Below are 19,888 nucleotides of genomic sequence, written 5' to 3' on the forward strand. Positions count from 1 at the left end.
TATATATATATATATATATATAAAATTGTTAATACTGTAATACCAAAATCACAAAACTTGTGTCGTATAAAAACGCCCAAGAATTCACCTAATAAGTTGAATGTTCAACTAGATCAAACAGACGCATACACAATCGCAAAGACAATTTTGCACCGAGAGAGAAGCTCCGTTATCCAATTAAGGGAGAAATAATAAAATAGAAAGCAACGCATGCCTTTCAGGACTTATTGTACGTATAACAATCCGCACACTTTATCTGCTAATTTAACTCCGTCTCCGTGGAAGAAAGCCGGCGGATAAACAAGACATTATTTATGAAGTCAGTACACTCGAAAATAAGTCGGCATAATTTAGGCTGCGAAGAGCCGAAAATATCACGATGAAACCGCATGCCGTATATTTCTTCGCATTTTGCAAACCGAAACGCGTAACACCGGTCAGCTTACGAGTCGTTGATATGCATATACATACATACGAGCAAGGAGCGAGAAGGAGCGGGAAGGAGGGAACCGAAGGATCCGTACCGTGGGTGCCACATAAAGTGCCGTCGTGACGATAGCGACACCGGAAATATCGCGAGACGCCTGGGTCCTCGGTCTATCCGCAAGTTTTACCGCCCGATAAAAACGTCATCGTTGGTCGGATAAAAGGCCGATTAAAAAAAAAAAAAAGGAAGCGAGCCGCTTGCGCGACTCGATCGTGCGGAGATTTCCGCGAGAGGACCAGGGACTTTAATGCGCAAGTTGCGCTAACGGTACGGGCGTCGTCGCGGCGATTTTTACGAGCGGCCGAGCCTCCGCGTACGTGGCGCGCGTAAGGTCTGACGAGGTGAAATCACTTGGTATAATTCACTGAATGCTGAATACTAATTATACAGCCGTTATTAAATAATTGTCCATGGGAAGACATCCGGGCCGAAGGACGCCGACGCTTTTACGATCCTCGTATGTCATTCAAAGCACCGTGAATAAACGCGAAGGGGGGGGGGAGCAAGAGAGGCATCGGTGAGGAACTGAGGTCTGTCCGATCGTACGTCGGTACTCGATCGTAGCCCGACTCGAGTGCCGAGGTATACACCGCTTAGATCGTTCGTTGTGAGATATCAAGCGCGGCGCAATCATTTTCGTAGCGTAGAAGGGGCGACGTCGGCAGACGTCCGCGGGATTTTAATGTCCTCGCGTTTCCCACGAAGTTAATATACTGCGTGTAATTTATATCGGAAGTCTTATATCAGAATGTCGCGGCGACGACGGCGGCGGCGGCGGTGGCGAAAGCGCGCTTTAGTATTTATTATAGCCGCTGCTCGAATACGATCAACAACCGGGAAAAATAAAGTTTCAGCTTGCACGTCGTCCATTCGCAAGTTAAAACGGCGAGAAGACGAGAACTTGCGTCATTCGTACTTTAAAACGCGCGCTCGAGTTTGGCACACCGGCCGTTAATGTTACCCCATATTGTTACCCCATTTGTTACCCCATTTTCAATAGCGCTCTTTTTTTTTGCGCAATCTCTTCCGCCGCGGATTATACGGCAAAAAAAATGTCGTATGCGCCAAACGAAATGATTTCCCGCGCGTTTGCGCGCCCACTTCACGGCTATAACGTTAACGGCCATTATCAGATCTCCAGCGCTCGTTTACGCCGGTTCAAAGACCTATTTAGCATTTTCCTTACGCGACTTAACGACGCCCTGCTATTTTTACGCCACTGTAGGAATAATTCTCCGTCGCGAGGCACTTAACATCGCGCGACGAAAGAATAAGAACGCCGCGCGCCGGGCCGCAGCCAGAATTTATCGATCGTAACAATCGTATGTATCTCCCAACATTACTCGTAATCCCGTCGATCAAATGATCTCATCTTGCGTTACGCGCGAGAATCTTTCGCGCTTATCTCGACTTACCGCTTCGTCGAGCTGACAACGTCGCTCGACGTACTCAAGACAGAATAATAATGACCGGGTATAACGCGGATATATCAATTTCAGAAATGAATAACCGCAAAATATGCAGACATCCGTCCAGAATTTTGCGTAGCACGAAGTCATTAATGGACTCTCTTTTTAGAAGTCTTGCAAAATTTTAAATACAATCTACTGTAATTATTTCATTAGATCTCTTATACTTGCAACATGAATCAATAAAGTACCACACTGATACACTTGCTTTCTTATAATAAAAGAAAAACAAAATTTATTTATATTTGCATTAACAAGAAATTATTCCATAAATTCAAAACGTATAAAATAATATCGCTTCAACTCTTCTCTCTTACTCGAATAATAACGAGTTTATGGTGTTTATACTAGCTCTCTATCGAAAACTTTCTGATCGAAAGAAAGTTGCGATGCCAGATTGATTACCTCGATGAAGAAACTGGATTTACTGCCCCGTCATTTACACGTGCAACAGCAAGCGGGACTCAAATTACAAATCTTCTCTAATTTTACGACGGTGTGAACTGTTCTTACCCATGCACGCCGCGCATGAGCAAGGTACTAAACAAGCTGTCGATATAATTAAATATAATTAATGTCGATAAGTTTAATGAGCTGACACGCTAGACTGCGAAAAACACGTTTTTTTTCTTTATAACAAGAATCTATGTCGCAGCAATAAAGATAGAAAGACGTATTGATTGACGCAATTACAAACCGCGAAACACGCATAAATGACAAAACTTAGTAATATATAATTGCTTTCAAAAGAAGATATTCAACAAATACATTAACATGTTAATTAGTTATTAATTAGTTTTTATAATTGAGTAAATCAAGTATATATCAATAGATCAAGATCTATATATCACTGTTCACAATATTAGCATCTGATTTATTTGATGATGATATAAGATAACAAAGATAAAATCTAAAAAATATTTAATCTATGAAAACTACAAAAAAGCAGAAAAATAAAGAAATCTTAAATCTCTTAAAAAGAAAGTTATATCAGAGAGATTAATTAAAGTTATTATTACGAAATCACAGCACATAAACAAATCGTAAACTGGCAATTAAAATGCCTCAAACAATAAACTTTGCGTTTATTACGCTGGTATAACGAGTAGCTTAAATGAGTCATAAAGGCCATAAACTTATAAATGCAGATAGCATCAAGTGTATCAATGTGGTACTTTACTGATTTATGTTACAAGTGATTTATAAAAATATAATTTTATTAAAAAATGCATTTTTTTATAATAACGATACAACTTATTTTTAACGAAGAAAATCGAGCAGTTTAGTCAATCATTTATTTAATATTGACTCTCTATTTAATCTATATGTATTAATATAAAAATTATAAAAAATAATTTCTGCAATAACGAAGTTGGTAGTTCAAAACAAATTTCAAATCTAAATTAAAACGTTAAATTAGCTGTATATTGTCATATCGCAGGGGAGTAACAATTCGCAAACAATGTACACTCGTTAAGAATACATTTACCCCAAACGTTTTATATAATAGAAATTAATGAACGAACGACCGACGGTTCGTGAATTCAGGATCGAAATTAGTAATGATAATTCACATCGGACAAAGACGGTCACTGTTCGTAGTACACTAGCGGATAGATTTCGATTCTACTCAATTCAATTTGATTTTATTCAAAAACCGGCCATACACGAGGTCACCTTCGCACCAGAAACTCGTTTCCTGCCCTTTACTATTCGCGAATTCGTATAAGCTTTAAAATATTCCCATGAAGGACTCAATCTAGCTAGCTGGCTTAAATCCTGATTTTGCGTTTCATCTGCCCAAGCACATTATCGAACAAAGAAATATGAAATACTCTCGATATGTATAAGCCCCGCGCGCGATATATACATACCATATAATATATAATATTCTATCTACCTTATGCTTTCATATAAAAACCGTCACAATGCAGATCATTTCACATTTTATATGGAAAATTGAAAAATTAAAATGTTGCGATGTTGTTATACATTTATTGTAAATACATTATCAGGATTATTATGGTATTGCGCTGATCCGTGTTGCAAGCCGATACATATAGCTGGAAGGCAGCTTTTATTATGCGTTATAGAATTCGCGAAAGTGCCGATATACGCTTGTTAAATCTATTTTTATTGATACACACGACAGTCGGACTCGCGGCCGATTCGAATTGACGATTGCGCGGCTCGTCAATCACGCTTATTCTTGTCGGAGATTACGAAGACATGATTTAAACAATGGGCATTAGCAAAACGACAAGAGTGTCGCTCGCCTCGGCGCGAACGTGATTCTTTATGCGAGCGCAAGTCAGGGATACTCAATACTTACGCGCAAGTCGTAAGTGTATACGCCAACGGCGAATTGTCTCGTCGATCAGGTTTAATCTTGACAAGAATACGGAAAGGCGGCAACATATCGCGCTACGCGACAGTCCAAGGATTCGAGTAACTCGCGGCGGCGGACGGTGAGTGAAGGAGGTAAAAAAGGAGGAAAAGATCGACGAGCCTAGAACGCAATTAGGGAGAAAATGGACGGCTTTCGTGGCGAAAGCGGTTAAATCAGTCTGACGTTTACGAGCGGCGATTACGCACTACCAGAAAATTCCCGGTTCGGTCACCTGCCGCCGAAACGGCGGCAACGACGGATCTCGCGGTCGTGTATTTCGTAAGTCACGCACCTCGCACTGAGGGATCTGTTCTTTTCCAACATCGAGATGTGAATAAGAACAAAAAAGAAGATAAATTGTTTCCTTGCATTACACATTGCAATAAATTAATTTTTTGCGTATATATATATATATATATATATATATATATAATATATCATTATTTAACAGTATATAAATTAATAATTTCCTTTTTATTATTCTGCGTTATATAATAATTGCATATGTAATTTAGTCTATATAAGTTTAAATATGTCCTATATTTGTTATAATATTTCTGAAAATAGACCTTATGGCAGTTGAATTGTTCTACAAGATAAACGCAACTATTGATTAATGCTCGTAAATCGAAAAGAAAGTGTTCCTATATGTTGTATATTATTAGTACACGTTTCTCCGCTCATTAGACATTGATAAATTATAGTTTGAGGAAATTCTCAACATTCTTACAATCGCATTGCCGATCTCTCACTGGCAAATTTCTAAGAGGCATGCCTGCGCGCGCGCGAGATCTCGCGGTGACTTTTCGCTGATGTCGGCGATCTAACTGAAAGAGGAAGATTAGAGAAATCGCAGACGACTAGCGGCGCGTCCGAGACGCATGGTCGCGGTCTTCGGCTGTAACAAATCCCGAAGAGATTCCCTTATCTCCGCGTTGCGCGCACAGATCTCCGTTTCCGTCTCGCGGTCGGACGCGGCGGTGCTATAAGTGTATACACACGGCGCGGAAAGTATGGTCCATGTATAACTGAGACGATGCTAAGGTACATCGATCGTAAAGGTGCACGAGCCGTAAGAATCGGGGCGAGTTTACAGCCAATAGTAATTTTCTCATTCGATGCGGAATAATATCATAAACGGCCGCGGTGTTTTCGCGTTTTACGATAATTCTCGCGAGGCGTTATCCCTCAGCCGTTACACGCGGTACGTCGTTCTCCAGCACACGTTCGCGATGTGCACGCATCTTTGAGGGCTGGAGGATAAGGAATATCCTCACACATATTTTAAGATATTTCCAGAATCCAGCGATGCTCAGGCGGGGATTCACGAGAAACAAAACTGCACGAGAAACGTCCAATAAGCTTTACCAGTTTATAATGGACGTCGCTACTACCCATAAATTCTTAGCCAAATCCATATTTTTTATTATCAAAATATTATTTTCACAATAAACACATATTTCATAAACTGGATTGGAAGATAATTGCAACAATTTTCAAAATAATTCAACGGATTTAAGAACTGCAATCAAAGAATCGTTCAATAAAAGTGATACTAAATATATTTTTTAATTCCACGACAAAAAAGATAAATTGTAATATAAATAATAATGTAAATTGACACATACATTTTATAAGTCAAAATTATATATCAGTTAAACGCATATTTTGAAATTATCTGCCATCGGATTAGTTATCGTATCTTTGCCGTTAAAATTGAGCTTTATCTATAGCCAATGTCGTAAATATCTTACTTTATATATTGTGATACCAGAATTGTTTGATATTAACATAATCAAATATTTGCTTAGAAACAAGTATCATGTATTATTAATATCAACGAAATATCACTAATGTTCTTACAATGTGTTTATTATATAATTAATTGATATCTTCCATAAAATTAATTAGATAAAAGAATCTTAATTAAAAATTGACTGATAAATAACTTCTTCACAGAGCTTGCCAGATTGTAAAAACAAAAAATTATATCTGATAAAAACCAGTTCTTAAAAAACCTAATACTACGTGTTTTATCTCTCTTAATTGCCACTACAACTATGCTTAAAGATGACACTAACCTATCTTCAAGAAACTAATCAAGATCTTGCACGACATTTATGATACTGATCCTTCATTCATCAATGTCGTATCTTGGGGTAAGTTAATTTTATCCATCTTAATTAGAACTCGTTTCTTATCGACTCATTTGGTAATTGATTAATAAAGTTAACTCCATTAAACAATAAAATTATCAATTTTATAAAACGCTAAACAAGAATCTGACTCAGAAACTTTTACGTTTACAGAAAACAAGAAGTTCAGGTTTAATAATTAAAAACATTTATATAGACAAATGCAAATGAATATATATGAAGGTCGTTGTGCATTATAAACTAAGAAATTTATCTTATTACTGTCATTATTAATTAAATCTTTGCTTGCAAATAACATCCCATTTAATTATCTTCCGTATTTCTATATGATAATATGATATACCTACACTGAAAGAAAAATATAGTTGGAATAACTATAATTTAACTATAATTTATAGTGAATTTCGGGGACAACTACATATAAAATTATAATTAACTTAATCATGCAAATTATAACTGCTTTAACAATGCATTATGGTTATACATTATAATTGATATTATTTTTTTGTTTACTTATTTTTTAGTTATTATTACAATATAAATAGTAAGTAAATGTTAAGAAAATAGTTACTATACTTACTATAATTGCAGTTGTATTTACTACATAAAAATATTTATTTCATTTGTCATATATATCTCTTGATATTTTACTATAATGATATTTGAAGCGTTTATAATTTATAATAAAATATTTTCATATTTAGTAAAACTATACATATAAGGTTATTATTATTATTAACATTACAGTAATAATAACTATAAAAATAGTGCTCTTCACCATAATTTTTTTATCATGCAATTATAGTCACAAGTACAAAATATTTTTCTCTCACAATCAGTGTACTATTCGTAATCAAACTTTTCCTGATGCTAATGAAATACAATATAACACAGAAACTGCTGTTACTATTTTATTAATCAAGTAATCAAAATAACTGTGCATATGATTTATTTTTAATTATTTTATTTATATTTAATTATAACTTTTCCAATCGCTGACCGTATCTAAGAAAAGATAACACGTATTTAAATATAATAACATTTATCACATTTGGATTTAAGTGATTAAACAGAAATGTATAATACCGTGCAAAAGTAAACAAATGATTAATCCACATTAATACGAAGTACGATCGATCAATACTTTTCTGTTCTACTCTGTATACCCTGATATATAATATGTGCGTGTATACGTATGGGTATAAAACATACCGTATATAATCAGGGATTAGAAGATTTTATAGTGATTTTATAGCGGCGCGGTGCAAATATAATATCGCATCGAAAAAAGTTCGCGCGAGAGCATTAACGCCCATTAGATCGGTCATGCGCGAATAAAATGAAAACCAGACTCGTAATCGCACTGACATTAATCTTTCGCGCGATACGTTAATTACAAAAGAAACGACGCAAAAAAACGAATGGTTTATCGAATGACTAGTTGCACGTTACTCGAGCCGCGCAACGTAAGGTTTGACCCCCGAAACCTTTCGCGCGCGGCTTTTACGCGTTTGCGTTTAATAAAGGCCTACGTGCCGCGTTGCTACGAATAATCCCCCAGGAAAGTGAGGCGTTATATTGGCAGTGGGACAATTTATTGCTAATTATTTCTAGCCGCGGTTGCGGGGGAATTGCCGCGTAATGAAGTGATTTATGGCTATAATCTGTCATCGGCGCGCCGATCCGTGCGCACATAATTGAAGGTATATAAATGGGATGAAGATGTTGCTGGAACTAATTAATAATAAGGGAGCCTATGTTAAACACGTGCCAAGAACAAATTGGTTTTGCGCGCGACCTTATGGCCCGCGTGGAGAAATCCAATTAGCGGGAAAATCCACGGCGGGCAGCGCGCTTTACTGTAATCGTAAGAAAAGAAACTAAGATATATAAACGTAATTTAACACTCGCAGAAGAAGCTGCGGCGGCGAGGAGGTTGAGTAGAAAACCGAGAAGTATTGTCTGTTAGTCGAAGATAAACGCGGATGCAACAAGGCAGTAATCGGAAATTAATCTCGCAGCGCTATTTTTGGTATTTCGATTATATTCTGCAAAATTACTCGAGAATATCAAAATCATACAGGTAAAATCATACAGGTTTTAAATTTGATAGGCATCGATAGTGTAATCACAATTGTAAATTTTTACGAGAAGTCATTAAATCATTTCGGACGTGAATGAATTTTGAAAACTATTCCTAACGTTCCTTTTTAAGTCTCTAATGATCTATCAATGTGGATTAATATAAACTTAAATTAAATCGCAATTAAAATTAATCTATTGATAGAAATGAAACCTAAATGTTTTATGTTTTTTATTAATAAATATCTCAATAGTTTCATTTTATTAAAAAATTGCTACTATTCACGAAAATCTACATAATTATATATGCAGATATATGAATAGATTCGTATGGTAATTTTGTATATTTTCTTTTATACATATAAACACCGTTGAAAAAGGTAAAAAAGTTGACTCGATCAGTCGTATCTCGATAATTTCTCGTTTTATCACGAGTTCTGCACGAATAATAATATGTCTTCAAGTTTTTGTAATATGAGAAAATCTCCTAAACACATAAACGAAACGGCGCCGATAAATCTAGTGTCATATATCACCATGGCTGGCATTTTCCTTCCTACAACCAGATCGTTTATTACATCGAACGAACTGAATAGAAAAAGTGAAACGAGCGGAAAGAAAGTGGACGGCGTTCTCGCAATAAACTTTGAGCCTGACAAACAAATTAGTGGAAAAATGTTTACGCTCCACTTCGCTTTATTAAGAAATAAAATTATTCTTTCCACTTGAAGTAAATTTTATCGTCAAATTATGTCACAAATAGCCGATATTTTCTCACATTATCTCAACAAATTTTCACTTCGTGAAAATCCTTTCATTTTGAGTGAAATATATGAAAAGTGTAATTCAGAAATATCCATATATTTCTTTCTTATCTACTTTTCACTTAATGGAGATTAAAAAGTATAAAATTCGTCAAGGTTTAAGAATGTTTTGATTTTAATATAAATTCAAGTATATTCAGAGTTTCTTTAGAACGTCTCAGTCCGTAATAATATCGTTAAAGAAAACACAAGATAATCTTATTATGTTTAGAGTAGCAAACTCTCGGACATTTGATAAATAAAAGATAAGCACGTCTTAAATTTGAATTCAATTTACGTGTTAAACCGAATTTCAATAAATTGCCGTAACTCATGGTCCAGGCATATATTTCATATTAATATATATAGCATCTCATCACGTGGGCCCCATTATAAGAAAGAAATTTGAGAGGGGAGATCAAAGCGGAAAGAGGAGAGAGTAAGAAACGAAGGAGAAAGGTGGATAGGTGAAGAGGTATCCACGAAGGAGACGAGAGTTATAATCATTGGGGTCGAGGTCTGGTCCGCCAGAGGCACCTCTGAACGATCCTGTGAGAGGTTGGTCACTTCAGGAAATGATGAATCGCCAGGAGACAGGGCTTGGCCGATCCGCGTGAAAGATTCGCTCATTTGTTCGATTTACCGCTAACTTTTTTTTACTGCCGTTATTTACTACCGTGATGACCCGTGCTCTCTGAACGTCTATCGCGCACTGGCCGCATGAAAAGAATCATATTCCTCACGCTATGTAACACGTTGATATTTGTCGATACGATATGTCGCGCACAAAAATAACGATTGTATCACGTAATCGAAACGAAATTGCACGCAGATTCATTATCCTGCTCAAAAGATTCGATCCATTACATAAAGAATACTTTTCGCGTTTGATTACACCGTAATTCAATTATTATTTTATGCCATTTATAATTAAAGGAGGAAGTTCATGGTTAATACATTTATGACGATATTGAAACATTAAACACCATATAGTTATTAAACATTTTCCGTCTCGGCCTAAGCGTTACTTCCTACAAGATAATTTATACGGACATTTACGCGTGGCGTGACAAGGTGCGATTGCATAAAATTCCGTATACCGCGTATACCGCGCCGCGGGGAATCGTAAACATTCCCCTAAGCCCGACGTTTCACTCTTATCTGCGAGCGTATCGAAAAAAAAGGTGACGCGTTGCGAATGGCGAATGAGGAAAAATTTCTCCCAGCGCGTTCGTTCGCCGCCGCACGGTGACAAGATAACCGAAGTGAGAATTCCTCAAGGTCGACAAATTCCGCGGATGGCGATCGTTGGAGCGTGTATTATCGGCAGTGCTAAATATTTAGGCCGGATACTGGGTGTCTCCGCGCCGCGGCATGCTACATATCAGTCTAGCCGATACATGTCAGATTGTAATGTTCGCATATATTAGAAGCATTGTGTACGAGACAAACGCGCCGACATAATAGCTTTGGGTGTCGCGTTAGACTGATCCTGATAGCGAGGCATAAAATCGCAAACGAGTTTGCAATGGCTGTTTCCACGTATTGTAAAACTAACTTTTTAAAGCAAAAAGTATTTTTACGAAAGAGGAAGAAAAATATTTCATAATTTGATAACTTATAATTTCTCCTAGTATTAATGTTATAATATTTTTATGCCATAACATTACAACATGATGGTAATAATAATGTAGAATACTTCAAAATCCTACATCTCTTTATATATAAATGTGCTTCAATCAATTTAGAGAAAAACATTTTTCAAACATTTTTTCTAAAAAATTTTGTTCAATCTTATCTCGTTTCATGGATTTCTCATATTAAAGCTCGACTTATTTAATAAGTCACTCACAAATTAAAATAGTGATAATTAAATAAATTAATTTTATTTGCTGCCAAGTAGCGAAGAATTATTGACATTGTTTATCGTGAATCAAGTATTAGCACATCATTGATTAAAAATTTATAGATAAAACATGAAACTTAAGTCTTGAGTAAATTATTAATAAAAACAAAAATAAAATTATTATAATTATCATATAATGATTACATAAGAAAATAACAATTTTTTAATTATTTTTCGACGTAGTAGAATGGCAGTTCAAAATAACGCGACATTTATCGCTCGACATTTATATAAAGAATAGCGGAAAGCGCGCATAAATCGCGAAACAAAACGTAGGGATAGAAGATCGATTTGCTCGTGGCAAAACATTCCTTCCGGATACGGATAACATTATCATTTATCACACTGAGACAACCGACTGTCGCAGATACCCACGACATGTGCAGTAATATCCAGGAAAGAAGAAGTACACGATTTACATTTTGATTGCAGAAATCAAACGGAATGATTTATCAGTGTCTTTGGCACTAACCGCTTTTAAAATTCTCCATATCTTGCGCGGCTTGGATACTCCAATAAAATGATCTACGAACTACAATTTACGAACCGATTATGCTCGTCGAGAAAGATTAAACGCGCCGATAGCTTCTAATTGCTTCATTAATCCGGAAAATGCTAATTGCGTACGTTGCGCATATTCGTACTGCGCCTTAGCATAAATATAATCCTGTTTTATCTTTCTTGCTGTCTTCCTGAATATATCGTTCAAGGTTGAACGGACATAGACCAGTTCTTTTTATTAAATATAATAATAAATAAATTTGAAAACATAACTTGGCTAAATGCTTATTGCAATAAAAGAAATATCTTAAATTCAATGTTTTATAAATTAATTTACGTTTATATAAAAAGATCATAATTCTTGCATACTGCAATACAAATTGAATATTTAAAAACGTTACTTGCTTTAAGTATTTGCAACACAGTCATACAAAAGATTTAAAAAATCAAATTTTTAAAACGACGTTAACAAAGATAACAATAAAATCTAATTATGTCTCTCTTATGTTTTACTTCTTCATAATAAATTTACCTAATAGTTTATGCTCGCGCTTTCTAACATTCTTCTTCTGTTCTGTTATTTACTCAAGGCTAACAAATCGTGTGAAACAATAATAATTAAGGAACGTACCAGTAATTAATTATTCAGTTTATCGATAACAAGTGAATCCACAATATGCGAATTCCGAATCTCTCTTCCTAATCTTCAACAGCAATGTCATGCGATTCGAATGATAGATTAAACTCACCTGCAACAGAAAACGGTTACAAGAAGGTTATTTACTCAGCAATCACATATGCGTGATCAAAACACTAATCTGCCTGTGTCGTCTAATAGGATTTGATAAGATTTTCAATTTAATCAATCGTCGGCTTATTAAAACGTGCATAGACACATGCGTGCAGACAAGTCGATAGATGTAAATATGTCGACATGTCTGCACGCGAACCGTTGAGTATACTATACACTAAGAAAAATGTTTTGATTATATCAGGAGGATGTATATGATAAAACGTATTTTCGTGAGACCGAAATAGAATTTGATTATGAAAAAAATTGGATTCGATATATCTTATAGTTAAAAATTTGATAAACTTAAATTATAAAAATGTTGTTATTATTTTTAAAATGTTTTTAAAATTTTTAGTTATATTTATTAAATGTTCTCTCGATTTACTTAAAAAGTTATGCTGATTTAACTAAATAAATTTAATATCATTAATCATTATCAAGATATTCTGATATATTTAACAGGAAAAAATTAATCATGCTCATCTGATAATTTCTCAAAAAAGAATTTTGATTTGTTCATTTTTCAAATAATGGATTCAGAAAACTGGTTGAATCTATCAGATTTCCAATTTATGTGACCAGATTTTTTTTTCAGTATATACGTATACTTCTAACTTTGTAGTTACATCTACCCGAATAATCTCGAAAGAGCAAAAAACAGTTGTGTAATTGTGATAAATAAATAACAAAATCATAAAAACATATAATAATGTCTGCAGTTTTATTTCAAAAGTTGTAAATACATTGCACCGTGTATATTAATAAAATATTAATTGCCCGATAAAAAGATACATACAAAGAAATAGTTTTTTTTAATGTCACACGTTTTATGTATATTATTATTTATATATAAAATTAAATATATGTATATTTCATATACATATAGTAATAAACAGAATGTACTTTGTTTTTTAACAAGCAGGAAACAATGCGAAATAAAATATAATACCGTATATATGTATAAAATCATGTAAGAACGTAACAAACGTCATTCCGATCTTTTCGTTCCGATTATTCAGAGCACTCCTAATTAAAATTTAATTTACACCGAATTCTTCGAGATTATTTTTTTTGCAGATAATATCATGCATTCATGAAAAGAATAAATCACGCAAACGTGTAATATAAACTCGCAAAATGTGTAAAAAATTTCACTTCCGGCGATACAATCGACGTTACCGAAGAAAGTGCAGCATTAATTAATTATAAATTCGATAATTTCGGCAAAAATGGCCGACTGGGCGTGGCCAATCGATGGATAAAGCCATTACGTCGAAAAAAATCCATCCCCGCAAACACAATACCCTACGCTCCGATTCACGCACGATATGATGAGGATTTCAAAATATGCGCACGAAAAACAGGAAAGCGTACAATTAAAGTTTATACAACAATTGGTGTGTAATATCAGACAATAATAAAGTTTTAAAATTGTTTGTTAACGAATAATTGTTGTGAACCATTCCTATAGACTTTAATTAACATTAATTGGAAATTAGATTCTCTACCTTGTTAAGGACAATTACTACGCTAAAATTACTTCAAATTACTTAAAATTTTAGTTACACTCAGGAAAATGTTTCGCTGTTCCAGATAGAATTCTAAATGTTACACTTAAATTATATCGCTGTTTTTTATATTTGCTAAAAAATTGTCTGTCATACGTAGAATTTATAGCAGCAATATTCTAAGAATATATGCAAGAAAGTATAGGTCTCATAACTAAATATAATTGGAGTCTGGATTGGAGCCTGGACTGATTAAACGGCATAAAGAAACTTTTTTGCTAAATTTGACAAATAGTTCAGATATAATTTCTGTCTCTGTTATCTATATTGATTAAATACAAAACATATGTGGTATCGCAGTGCTTACTAATCACTTATCCGTTTTAGCTAATTTTTCGTACCTAAATAATTCTCGCTATAATTGCAAAATTACTTTTTTCAGTGTAATTTCAACAAATATTTGTACACATTATAATAGACATGGTAATGATTTGAGCTATGTATCACATATAGATATGCATATACTACTACATCGTTGAAAATAGTACGCATGTAATATTGCGTTATCCAGCCTTGCGAATGCTCGACATAAATTTTGTATAAATGCATTTGGATGTATCGGATTGTCGTAAATACGTGTAATTATCGCGTGTAATATATGTGTCATGATACGCATATTTATATTAAACCCCTAATCTTATACCATATACAATAATAATAATATACAGTAATAATAAACGAGAATAAATAAATGTACTAAAGAAGATAAGTTCTCGATGACAGTTATGTAATCATATTTGCGGAATATCGAATTCATTAGCTGATATCTTCCAGTATATAAGATGATCCGGCATTTCGTAATTTAGTTGGCATGAACATTTCGCGCAAATTTTAAGCAGTATTACGTACAGTATCGTCAAACAAAATTCATTTACATAATATTTATATTTTGTTTCGTATTTTTGTTCGTTTGTTAAAATTTTCAATGAAAACTTTAAATTATTATTATTATTATTATTATTATTATTAGGATATATTATTAATTACAATCGGATAATGATTTCCTTCAATTGTTTGTGTATTAAAATACTTGAAATAATTATAATATAATATAATTAATGAAACATATAACCAATTACAAACTAAAAATAATAAGAAATAATCGCAAATCTTAATTTTCTTCGTTGTTTTGCTTTTATGCGAAGTATACTTTGTTTATTTTTCTATGCATTTATGCTTCCAATCTTAATCGGAAGCCATCAGAATCAAAATGGATAAAAGATAAATATGGAAAATGTGACAATTATAATTAAAAAATTATTAAATAATATACATCGGGCTATATATTCCATAGAAATTAGGCTTTAAAATGGCAATACAAAACAATCATGTCATAAATATCAAGAAACGACGTTTCTCCTGAAGCAATAAGGTAATATCCGCATTTCCAATTCGTTACGAGAAAATTCATCAGTATTCTCGCCCGCGGACAATCACACAATTTCGCCGATCCGATCACGCTTCTCACGACGTTCTCGCGGGCGTACGTACTGCCTGCGAGGAAACGTTTATATGCCATGAAATCGCGGATTACCGCTGCCGCGGTACCGCATTGCGATATGAGGGAACTCGGAGTCTAACGATGATTTACAGCCGGCTTAAGTGTCGATGCGAGGTGTATTTCGGTGGAAACGCCGTTTCCCTACGGCGCGCGGCGGCATGGGCATCCCGCTTTGACTGTCGCATCTCGAATAGATCTTCCTCGCGGAGCGCGTTCTCGCAGTCTCTCCCCGCGCGCGAAGACGCGCGATCTCTCGCGAGGCTCCGCCTGGCATGCGTAAATATTTATACGCGAAGGTGCGTCGATCAGGGTATCTAGCCGCCTGTAACGGGACGCCGCATGCTGCGTCGCGCACGCAACGCATGCTGCACGTGCACACCACGCGAACGCGCACCTACGTATGCGACTAAATTATTTTACAGCTCGTAAAGCCCGAGTAAAGAATACATCGTCGCTAACGAGAGGGCCGCATCTATCAAGATAATAAGGATTACGATCTCGCCGTCGAGAGAGAGAGAGAGAGAGAGAGAGATTGTAATGCGCTCCTCGAGCGTACGAAGGCGCGGCACGACTCGACGCGGTGGTGAAAGACCGCGAGGAAGCAGCCATTGGAAAAGATTAGTCCACTTTGCTAGTTACGTTTTTCCCTTTTCCCCCGCGGCATTAACGGCTCGCCGCCGGTTGTAAGTAAGCGTTTGTTCCACACGATGGGAAACCGCGTGTTTTTCCCTCGCAAGGGGGAAAATAATGGCCCGACAATTCCTTTTCTCTTTCATCACTGCTTTCATCCACGGATTCCTTCAGCAATTAGGAGCTTAATTGTACTGCATATAATCTGAATTTATACTAGACACTACATATGTTATGGCTTGCGGCAAAATAAGATCTTTCCCTCATCATGAATTTTTCTATTGTAATCATATATACTTATATAAAATTCAAAAAATTTATATTCCTAATTGTCCAGCGAGCATCTTACTTCTAACGAGAGAATATCTATCTAGATTTAGAATATTAAAGACAATATACACATCTCCCACGTATCGAATCCTTTCTCGAGTGAAAACGAGTGTCCCGGTGGGTGATTCGGTAAAAACTCACCTGTGAATTCTACCGCGATTTTAATCAGATAAATTAATACACGCGTCGCTTCCTCTCATCACGACTGCGCGTCGTCTCATTATGCGGCACGATGTGCCAAACGAGGCGCGCGCTCGTATCAATCTGATACATCCTAATGCACTTACATGAAACCTATGATTAAGTCGAATCGGGTATCAACGTATAACGTAGGGGGAAACAAAGGACACACCGGCAAACTGTCGGTGGATACCGCACACGTACATCGCACGTCCCGGCATCGTCATCGATCATCCGACGTCACGGTAGGGTGCGTTTCGCCGTAGCTGTATCAACGGGGGATCGCATGGTTCTTTCTCATTTTTTTTTTGCCAGCTAACCGTGCCATAACCCGCCACCCCCGTCTCCCGATCCCCTTCCCGGTCTCCTCATTCGTTCCTCCCTCGTGCGGCTTCCCACTGCCATCGCCGAACTTCCGCTTACAGCGACTTCCGGTTGGAGGGTTGAGCGCATCGGCGGCCGTCACTTCCGGCTGGTCGGGACCGAACGAGGTTGTCATGGAGACCTGCGGTCGGGTCTCCACCCTCGGACACACCCCCGGCAGTATGGCCGACAACTTACCCTTCTCTTCGCCTGCATTGCTCTCGACAAGGGCGTCGACCATCTCGCTCGAGGATTTCGCAAAGGCCACCCAAGATGGGTGGGTGGGAGAACTCACGATACGGAGGGAAACCCCATGGGTCTCCGCTCTGTATCGTGAAAGGACCCTCGACCCTCCGAGTGCCACTCATTCTACCACACACAATGCACACGGGACTTGTGATGCGTGTCGGTGTATACGAGCGCGCACATGCGCGCCGCAATTCTCGATTCTCGTGATCCTCTTTGTGATCGACGCGGGTTGTATGTGCGGTATGCACACGGGAGATATTGGATTAAACCCTGCGATATATACTCGACAACGTACGCGAAGTAAATGCAATCTCAAAAAGCATGACTTTCAACGTGACTAAAATTCCATTGGTCTCCGTGATGAATTTTATCATTATTCGTTCCCATATCGCTTCTCTCTTAGCACGAACGGTCAAGAGCTTTCATTGATTGGCTTCTGATTAGATATTAATGTTACCTTTATTCATTATTTACTTTAGCCATTTCTGTTATCGTATTTACGAGAGAAATATCCCCGCATTTTTGTTTTATTTATTGCTGTAAAATAAAATAAATGAAAAAAATAGAACTGAATTTCACTGAAAAAAGTAATCTTGCATTATAGCGAGAATTATTTAGGTACGAAAAATTAGCTAAAACGAATAAATGGTTAGTATATAAGCACTGCGATACCACATATGTTTTGTTTTTAATCAATATACATAATAGAGACAGAAATTATATCTGAACTATTTGTCAAATTTAGCAAGAAAGTTCTTCTATGGCGTTTAATCAGTCCAGACTCCAATCCAGACTCTAATCATATTTGGTTATAAGACCAATATTTTCTTTATATTCTTAGAATATTGCTGCTATAAATTCTACGTATGACAGACAATTTTTTAGCAAATACAACACCAACAGCGATGTAATTTAAGTGTAATATTTAGAATTCCAGCTGGAACAGCGAAACATTTCCCTGAATGTTTAATTGAAGTAAGCTATATTTTCGTTACGCATTTATTGTCTTTATTTGGTAGCATTTTATATTGTTTTTGTTTATGTCATAATTGTGATGGAACAAAACAATAAAAAAGTAATCCCTAAATAACAATAAAATCGGAGCACTTTTTTAATTATCAGCAGTCAAACTTTATATGCAGTTAATTACTATATTTATTTAAAATGCGTTTGCAAGTTCGGCGAACATAATATTCTAAAGTATTGCCGTCAGTTTCGCACATACCTCGTAATTAGTTTGTGGCAATAAATTTGCGGCTGCGAAACAGACGGATCTGCTAAGTTAATTCAATCGGTGCACAAAAAAGAGGAGATAGAATAACAGAAAGAGAGAGAGAGAGAGAGAGAGAGAGAGAGACGCGGGAGACCCGCATCGATCTGTTCAAATCCCCATAGAAATTAACTCGAGAATACTCAACTGCCCCTTTCACCGGACCACCGTTCCAGACACGAGCACTCGTTAGAGCATTAATTAGCGATAATCGAAGCCGCGCGGTTCAACTGACGCGGAACGCAGAAATTTGCCCGGCAACCAAGCCGCGCGAGTTTCTCCCTATAGAAAATGGCGGGGGAAAAAAAAAACAAACAGCAAGAATTCAGTCGTTCTGTCGACGGAGCCATTGTTACGAGCTACGTGCGCGGAGAGTAACGCACACTTAATTATCTTTGCAGACACGACTGAAAACTTTATCATCGCCTTTGCTTACTTTCGCCTGCATCGACAAACGTACTCCAGCGGGGATTCTTTGTGGTAATTTTAAGAGTGAATTGTGTAACACAGATTTTTTTATTAGCAAAAGGTTCGCTGTAAAAATTGATGGCTTCAAGTAATTCCATAAATCTGATTTCAAGCATCTGCTTTACAAATCATTTCCATATAATTATGTACATTACATTACACATACACACAGTCCTACTACAATATATTTATATATATAAATCATTAATTGTTAAAAATTTAAATCCATAATTTAGCAGCTGCGCATACATGATTTATGTTTAGTGGTAGTATATCGACAAAATCATATTTTTAAATTTGGTTGTCAATTCTGCGATGTGAATTTTTACATCGTAAACAACTTGTCATCAACGACATTTCATAAATGATTTAATGATGATTTAAACATTTCTTTATGAGTGTACTTTTATCACATAACATCTCAAATGAATACTTATATTAAAACCACTGCTCATGAAGGAATTATTTACGTAAACATTTATGACAATTTTTATGATATAAATATTAAATATTAAATTTAAATGATGAATTATTAAAGATCAAATTAATAAAAATTATTATCAACAATAGATTAAAGGTAAATTTATAAAATGTAAGTACATCAATTATGGAACGTACCAAATTATCTGCATTATTATCACAGAAAATTATGAACAAAATTATGGATAAAAGTTACCTATTTAAAACATGTACAATGTACGTATATATATATATACTTTTTATATTAAATATTTTATCTATAT

The 19,888-nt window shown here is 35.8% G+C and overlaps 1 protein-coding gene across 3 annotated transcripts in view; it reads right to left on the minus strand.

Annotated features, from left to right (window-relative positions):
• LOC105459858 (UPF0489 protein C5orf22 homolog) overlaps positions 1-19,888 on the minus strand; it is a 595,978-nt gene that overhangs the window by 526,778 nt on the left and 49,312 nt on the right. The window lies entirely within an intron of this gene.

This window comes from Wasmannia auropunctata, unplaced genomic scaffold (genome assembly GCF_000956235.1).
Source record: "Wasmannia auropunctata unplaced genomic scaffold, wasmannia.A_1.0 LD336101.1, whole genome shotgun sequence".
NCBI lineage: Eukaryota > Metazoa > Arthropoda > Insecta > Hymenoptera > Formicidae > Wasmannia > Wasmannia auropunctata.